The sequence below is a fragment of the Pyrgilauda ruficollis genome, unplaced genomic scaffold (assembly GCF_017590135.1).
Source record: "Pyrgilauda ruficollis isolate IOZ18807 unplaced genomic scaffold, ASM1759013v1 scaffold11, whole genome shotgun sequence".
Taxonomy (NCBI): domain Eukaryota; kingdom Metazoa; phylum Chordata; class Aves; order Passeriformes; family Passeridae; genus Pyrgilauda; species Pyrgilauda ruficollis.
The window spans coordinates 5646408-5654746 of record NW_024509210.1 but is presented as its reverse complement, the minus strand read 5'-3'; the positions used below and the strand labels follow the sequence as shown (position 1 = coordinate 5654746).

Here is an 8339-nt window from a genome sequence, read left to right as displayed (position 1 = left end):
CCCCGAGCAGCCAGGCCGGGGCGGGAGGGCCGCCGCCGACCGCGGCGGAGTCCACCTTCGACGGCGCTGCCCGGGGCCGGCGCAGACCCCGCCGGGCACCGCCCAGGCCGGGCCGCCCGACGGCGGAGAAGGGACATGACCGCGGAGGGAGCGCCCCGCGTCCCCCCGGCCGCAGAGGGAGCGGTGCAGGCGCGGCGCTGCCCGGGCGCCCCGGCTCTCCCCGCCCGGCCGAGGCCTCCGCGGCGCGGCCCTCACTCACCGGCGGTGGGGGCTCCTCATCCTCCGCGCGGGGACGGCAGGCGAAGGGGGAGGGGGCCCGCTCCCCGCCGCGCTCCGCGGGCCGTTCCCGGGGCCCCGACGGCTCCGCTGAGACGGGGGCGAAGGCGGGTGCGTGTCGGGCGGGGGAGGGCGGGACGGCGCGGAGCGGGCTCGGCGCAGGCTCCGTGTCCCGGCAGGCGCTCCCGGCGCGTCCCTGCGGGGCGGGGCGGGAACGAGCCGGATTCCAATCACTGCAGCCGGGCGCGCGCGCGGCGGGGGCCCGCGGGGAGGCGGGAGCGCGCCCGCCGCCCCCGCCCGTCCATCAGCACGTGCCGTGGGCGGGAGGGCTGGCGGGGCTCCCCGGGAAGAAAAGTTGGCCGGGAGGAACCAGCTGGGCCTGCTTTTCCTCCCCAGGAGCCCCTCCGCGGGCGGGAGCGCGGGCCGCAGCCTGGGCCGGCTTGTATCTGGGCGCCCCGGCCCCGGTTATCCTGCCCCGCCGGCCCAGCAGCGCTTTCCCCGTGAAGAATCTCCTCTAGGAAAGGGCGGGAAGGCGTGAGGGGAAAAGTTGCCCAGCCGGTGTCATGGAAGCACTGCTGGCCTTGAAGAGGGTCGAGACACGAGAAAAGCAGCTGCGGCGGGGTCTGGCTGCAGGGCCGGGAGGCTCCGTGCAGGTGCTGGAGGGGTCGGTGCCGCGGAGAGCGGCCGATGCCGGGGCTCACGGGGACGCGGGGTGCAGGGCCACCGTGGCACCTTCGGTGGGAGCTCGGCGGGGCTGCGAGTCAGCTGGGACGGCAGCGGCGGAGGGGAAAATGAGGGACTCGCATGGGCCTTTCGGCTTCGTGGAAGAATAGTTCTGAGAAGGCTGACGTTGCAGCGCTGCAGGAGGGATAGAGTTCCATTGCAAAGGACAGCATTGTTTGCTTTTCCCATTTCCTGTATCTAAATAAATATGCCCAGTTAGTTAGATTGGAATACATTATAACTTCTGCAATGAGCTGCTCTGCTTGCTGATAAGGATGCTGAAGGCCATGATTTGCATTGTGTTTCAAAGCACCTTATCATTAGGACAAATTGGAAAAGTAATAATTTGTCTGTCTGTCTTCAACGGAGGTCTCCCAGCAGCAGTGCAGGAGCTCCAGGGACAGTGTTATGTGCCCGGCACAGCTCCCACCTGGGCTGCTGTTTTTAACCCTTCACTCGACAGTGTGACCGCAGTCGTGCTGCTGATGTCCTCTTGCCTTTCATCTATCCTGCCAATTGGTTACTCTGCATCAAGAACTTTGCGCACAAAGCCAGCTACAGGGGAAATGAAGATCACATGCATCGTACAGACCTACTCAGTTTCCCTTTGGTGCACACCAAAACACTCTTTAGGCCTTCAGGACACACCAGTAATTGCTGGTGTGGAGATGACTGCCCAGATAAAGTGTTTGCAGAGAATAACCAGTTGGGAAGCAATCTGGCTTATTGATGCCAAATAGCCACATGTGCATATATTGTGGGAAACATGGCCTTGCTTGTTTTGTTGACCTCTCCACAGTGTATCTCCATTTTTGCATGCTAATATCAGATAGGACTCGTAAATGTTGTGTACTCCACTGCAGAGCAGTCACCTCTGAATGTAAGATGAGAGCACTGGCTTTGCATTCTAGCTCACATGCGTTTTACCTACAGATGGTTAGATGAGTGCTTCACTTCTGTATTGTCCTACACAGCAATACAAAAGAGGAAGTAAAACTTCAAACCTATCACCTTCACAGACTCCTTTAAAAAGTAGGCAGGTAAAGGCACACCTAATAATTGTATGTGGCCAGATACTGTGGTGATAGGCATTTGAAAATGCAGGGTCTTGTCTTACTAGACTTTTAGAAAATTTTTTCCGATCACCATCATCCAGAAAAATCTGTCAGTGTCCAAAACAAAGCCAGGCTGCAAGAAAGACAAAATCACAGCTTCCATGCCAAGCAATACAGAACTCCTATGCTTATGTTTATAATTTCAAAGGAAAATATGAGTCTGCTGTTCTTCCACTCTGTGTACTATGAAATTATAGCAGCAGAACAGACACTCAATATGGAAGAAGAATGCAACATGCATGTGTGTGCTCCCAAGCAGAACCAGAGCTGTTAGTGCCAGCATCTCTTCAGTGATCATGTGTGCTAATACAGTCCAGTGCGTGTCAGATGTTAGATACTGATTCCAATCCAGGATGCATGAATTTAGCAACAGCCACTAGCCTTGAAATGGATTTAACCCTTTTTGTGAAATGGATCAACTCTTCTCATCCAGTTCCTGATGTGTAAATTTGCACATTGAAGAAGTTGCTGTCTCAGCCAGTACTTTTCAAGGCACTTGGGCACTGAAGATACCCACAGGTCCCTGTCAGGTCAGGAACAGTGTTGCTGAGGATGAAGTTTGTACTGCCATGGCACATAATGCCCATCTCTACATAATTGAGTGCCATTAACTCCTTGTCCTAATCACAAAATAAAGTCAACAAAAATAAACTATATTATAATAATATGAGGACTGCAGGAGACCAAACTGCATCTTAATTTAAAATGATGAATCCTAGTGACCTTAGAAAGTATTTAGAGTGTGATGGATATCTGATTAAACAGCACACAGAAAATACTGATGTCTTTCAAAACATACTTACTGCACAAAAGTGCAGTACTTAGGTTTCAGATATCTCTACCAGGATAGGTAGAGAGAGCTTTTTAAACCAGAAAGTGAACACTTTAGATGGTGGGCTCTCAGAAAGACACAGGGCTCCAGCGAGCGAGTGAGCAGCAGCAATCTTACCTGGTTAGGATTTTAGGAATCTGCAAAAACTCAGACACACCAGGTTTAGTAACACTGAATATTTATTTTGTCAATTGAGCCACACTCAAAAAACACTGAAGTCTGAAAACCGGAAAATAAACAAGTTTATTTGACATTTGGCCGAGATATGGAAGTCTAACATGTGATATAAAAGAAGCAGTTCAAAACTGACTGTGTGATGAAGAGAGCTGTATTTAAAAAAAAAAAAAAGGATTGTCTTCCAGCTGCTTTCATTGTTATTTCCTCCCCAGGAATTTCTTATTAGTTCTTGGAATCACTAGGGAACTGCAAACTTGAATATCAAAGGAACAAAGGGGTATATATAGGGAGAAGGTCAGCCATGTGATAGGACTTGATCTTTGTAGATCCTTCTTCCCTTCAGTCTCTGGAATTCAGATGTCTTAAATCTGTGGTCCAAATATATTTTTGAGAACTGTTTGCAATTAGATGAGTATTTCTCTGTTACTGCTACAAAAATAAATATTCCATGTTACATATTAAAAGAATATTGCCCTTCAGCCAGGGACACAATTATTTCACTTAATATGACATGAATTTGGCTTTGTCTCTTTTTCAGAACTATTTTACTTAAAAGCATATTCTTTTGATTATAAATTTATACAGCTGTTTGTTACTTACAAAAGTCATGGATTTTATTACGCTTTTTAAATGTAAGCAAAAAATAATTCAGTAAGGCAGAGTCAAATCTTTGAAGAAATGTGTTTTTAAAAAGTTTTTGCTGGTGGATCACTGGTAGCAAAGAGGAAGCTATGTCCAACCTTGAGTCCAACCAGTCTGGTGTGGAACAGAGTCCGGGGCAGCATTGGAGAGCACTGTGGCAATAATCCAAGGAGTAACAGCTCAGTGTGCAGAGCATGGGCACGAGGAAACAGGAGTGTTCCCACAGCTCAAGCACTTGGTGTGTTTTGGGGTTACTTTGGGGTTACTTATTCTTCCTCAGCCTTGTGCAGGTGGCCGTGGCAGGAGGAGGACACAATGGCTGTACCTGTCCCCAGCAGCTGCAGAGTGGGAGCTGATTCCTGGCTGTTCTGTGCTGTGGGAACTGATGCCCCTGCTGTGGCAAAGGGCTGCAGTAATGGGAACACTTTGCTCTGGGAGACATCTTCCCAGTTAAGAACCAGACTTCCCGCTGCTTTTTCTGTTTCTTCTTCCTGTGCCTAGTCGAGCTGTAGGATTTTGTTTTTATGGATTCACATTTACAAAACCCTTGTTGCAGTCTTCTCACCAGGTCATAATAAACCCTGAGATAACTCTCCTTTTAAATACAAATTACTTTGTTTTTCTTAAAGCCAGAGCATTAAAAGTCTTATCACAGAAAAAGAAAATATTTGTAGGCTCAGCAGAGGCTTCACCAGAGTGCCTCACTCACATCAGGTTGTTCAGAGAATTAATAATATGTTTTCGCCTAGATACATGCACATAAAATCCCCAAAGTCTTCAGATGCTCAGAGAAGATTAAGTGTTTTGATTGTAGTGCTGGTTTTAAAATTTATGTTCTGAATTATCAGTCAGTGGTGCCAAATGATCTACAAGGAAGTTTGAATTATACTCAGAGAGAAGCTAAATGTTTGTGTTCCTCCACCTTTTGTTACAAGAGGTATTTGTTTCTTTTACAAGTCGGAATAATCCTTAGATCCAAACCCACACTGCATTAACAGTTCCTCTGTTAAGTCTGATGCTCAGGCTTTGTCCTGAAACTGGAGCACTGCTGAAAGCGGAAATGTTTTTAAAACCTGCAGTTACACAAGGCAAATTCTTATCAATACAGAAACTTTCTGTCTTGCTGTGTGTAACAGCTTTTTGCTCAGGAGGCATGGATTCAAGTGGATGTGTTTCTGGCAGCTGTAGGAGCGGGTACTGTAGAGATTTACAAAGATGGACATTTATGAGACTGAAAATGCTCTGTTCTTCCAAACCTCTTAAAATGAAACAGATCTGCTCCTATACAAAAGAAATGAATGAAATAATTTCATCACTTCCTGATTTTTCCTCAGTCTAAACATATCTTTAAACATGAATAAATTGCTGTTAAATAAGAGCAAGTGCAGCAAAATAGTCTCATTCACTTCTTTTTTCATATTGTACTAAAATCAATATGGGACTACAAAATAATAAAAGGATATCCTTGTATTTCAGCCAGAATGTCTGAAAATATATAATGAAGTTAAAGGCATATCAGTTAAGCTTTTCTCTCTTAGTCTGTAAGGTACTTGAATATTAACTAGAACTTGAACAAGTTAAACTCATACAGCTAAAAGAAAATGCCAAAAAACAGTCTATAACTCCCTTTGCTTCCAATGAGAAATTGGCCTGTGTCTGCAAATCTCATTTGGAAGCCACACCTAATACAGTTCAAACTCTCACTGGCATCAGCAAAAAATTACCTGATTAGGGATGCAGGATTGGATCTAAGATAATAGCATATTAAAAATCCACCATGGATTCAAAAGCTACTAATGGAAATTAAATCCCTGAGAATATAAAACATTCCAAGCAGTCGAGCAGTTTCCATTGTACATACTCAGAATGCTAAACAATAGCAGCTATTGCATGTGTGACCATCAGGAAACACAGCTGTGCTTCTTTGTGTTACAATTAATTACTTCCGTTGTATATAAAATTGAAAGTATTGGTACTCTGGGGCGGAAAGAGGATATCCTGATACACTGCTCCTATTTCCTTACCACGGCCTATTACTGAATGCTTCACCATTAATTCACTCTCAATGAATTACCCTGCATGAAAAAAGGAAGGGTACATTGGCTGGTTAATTGTTATGCTAAAAGCTACTTTTTCTTTGGATTTTCGCTCTCCTACATTTTTATCTCATTTTACTACTTTTGCATCTTTGATAGTAATTGTTCACTTTTAATTAGTTTCACTTAATAATGAAGGTCTAAAATAAATATTTTGACTTAAAGATTGTTCTGTTAATATTTTTTAAGTTACAAGATCAGAGAAAGCACAATCTTTCTCACTGTCCTTTAAAGAAATGAACAAAATCATCTCAACTGAAGTATTTGTGGCCAGGTTCTCTGAAGCTGGCACACAGAGATGTAATTTATACCTTTTTGTGCCAGTGAATATTCCGAAGCTGGAGGAGAATGAGGATTGTTACCCAGAGTTAGGGAGGAGTAGTAACAACCCTCTGTTATGTGTGGTTTTTTTTTTTTTTTTTTTTTGAGAATTGCATAGGAGCAAGAACTGTTTGAGGTTGTACTAAATAGGCAAATATGGGCCCTAAGGAAATACATACACTACCCCAAACTTTAATATCTACTTTTTAATAACACTGACTCTTTCTTTTTAGAGAACTTCTAAACAGAGAGCAGCTTCTGTGACTCCTTAGGAAGTCAATGAAGTCTCCAACAACCACCAGCATGTAAGTCTATAAAAGGTGGATAATGTGTTCTGTATTTGTCTCTGAGAATTTAATTTCTCAGGATGTGTCTCCTGTCCTAGAAGTCTGACAGTCTGACACCTTTCACCACCAGACTGTTTCCAGTCCATTTTAGGATGTCTAGCACAAAGCTGAATAAGTTACATGTGGAAAACACGGAGTCCTTCAATGTGAGAATAAGTAAATTTTGCCAAATGAGCTGAAACCTTTTCAAGTTTGAATTCAGACTGGTGTCATGATGCAGTAACAGGAGAATAGCAGCTCAGAAGAGCTCCCATTCCAGAAACTGCTTTACATCATAAAAATGGCAGAAAATCACCATCCACAAAACAGCCCTGTTGTCCTTTTGCTGCAGCAGCTGGCACTGGGAATACAATCTCAAAGGCAAACTGTGCTCTGCCATTATTTTATAACCACACAGTTCAGATTCAGGTGTGCTCTGTCTGAGGCCACAGCTAGAACCAGAATCCCTGGCTAGCACTTTGGATTTCTTGCAAGGACTTTTTGGCCAGAAGTAGATGCCGTGTAGTGTACATGCAATAAAGCAGAAACTTTCAATTAGTGTCATCTATGTTGTGCATCCCCAATAAATCTCAGGAAGTCTGGTATATGCAGGATGCAGCGGGCTGAATGCACTCACATGAGCAGCAGAGCCCACTCTGTCACCTTTTACCCCTCAGCTTACAGGCCTGTGAAAGGAACAGGAGCACTGGGCAGGCTTCTGCATGTGCATTCATCACAGGGAAATTGACAATATCCTTCGAATCAGTACAGGGAAAAAATTGCAGGAAGAAAATCTATCAAGGAATGTGCAGGGGACAGCTGAAGAATATTTTCTTTCTGAAAGAATAATACCTGGTCTTTGTTTATAATGGACAAATAAAAATTTTATTCCTGAAATCCTATTTTTTATACGAAGCCAGATTTTTGGAAAGTGTGCCCTGTTTTCTGCTCCCACATCTCCTATGCTATCAAAATTGTGGAGTTGTTACTTCATAAAGCAAAAATACCTAACAGATAACAAAACCCAGGTCTCAAGGTGCACTCAGATTTGTGCATTATTCTTAAGCTATATATAGTAAATGGACTAGATGACAACAATTTATGCTCAAATAGTGCAGATATGATACACATCCACTTAAAGAAATCAGAATCTCAGTTCTGAGTGTTTTAATCCACATATATGTCCCATACATGCATATAGGAATGCTTGCATTAGTGAACATGAAGATTTCTTTAAATGAAACTAAAGCTCAATCCCAGCATTATTTTCCTGTCTACATATGATTAGATCTTAAAATAATTTAAACACTGTAAATCATTCTTTTGTTTTGAAATGAGATCTTTAATTCAGGCTATAGATATTTATTAAACCTCCTAAAAATCCGAAACACCCTCTTTAATACACCATGAGAATAAAACAATCTAGAACAGCAAGTTTTCTGGCTTTAGTGTAGCAAGCAGCATTCATTCCACAAGCACTGGAAGAATCATCACCTTCACTCAAGTCAAGGTTGTATTTTTATCTGTATCTTCTAATTAAAAGAAAAATAAGTCCCAACTCTTTCAGTAAAACTATGCACAGTAAAACTAAGCAGAAGCAGAAGAATTTCTGCAACATCTTTGTCATAAATGAAAATAATCCAATTTCTAAAGTAGTAAGATTAGAAAATACTTTTGTAGTAGAGACAGATTTATTAATGATATTTTATGCATACTAATTTATTATTCCCTAACAGTTTTAATCTGGAAACTTTTAAAGGAAAAATGTTTTGTTCAAAAGCTTAGCTTTGTTTAAAAAAATTCCTTCTTGTCTTTATTACAGAGAAAATTC

At 43.5% G+C, this 8339-nt stretch overlaps 1 protein-coding gene across 1 annotated transcript in view; it reads right to left on the bottom strand.

The window, feature by feature from the left end:
• The window catches only part of BMPR1A (bone morphogenetic protein receptor type 1A), a 75217-nt gene extending 73906 nt beyond the window's left edge, over positions 1–1311 (bottom strand). The window contains exon 1 of the mRNA XM_041473322.1: positions 260–1311. The gene's annotated coding sequence lies outside the window, so the exon portion shown is untranslated. The remainder of the gene's footprint in view (positions 1–259) is intronic.
• Between the last annotated feature and the right edge of the window lie 7028 nt (positions 1312–8339).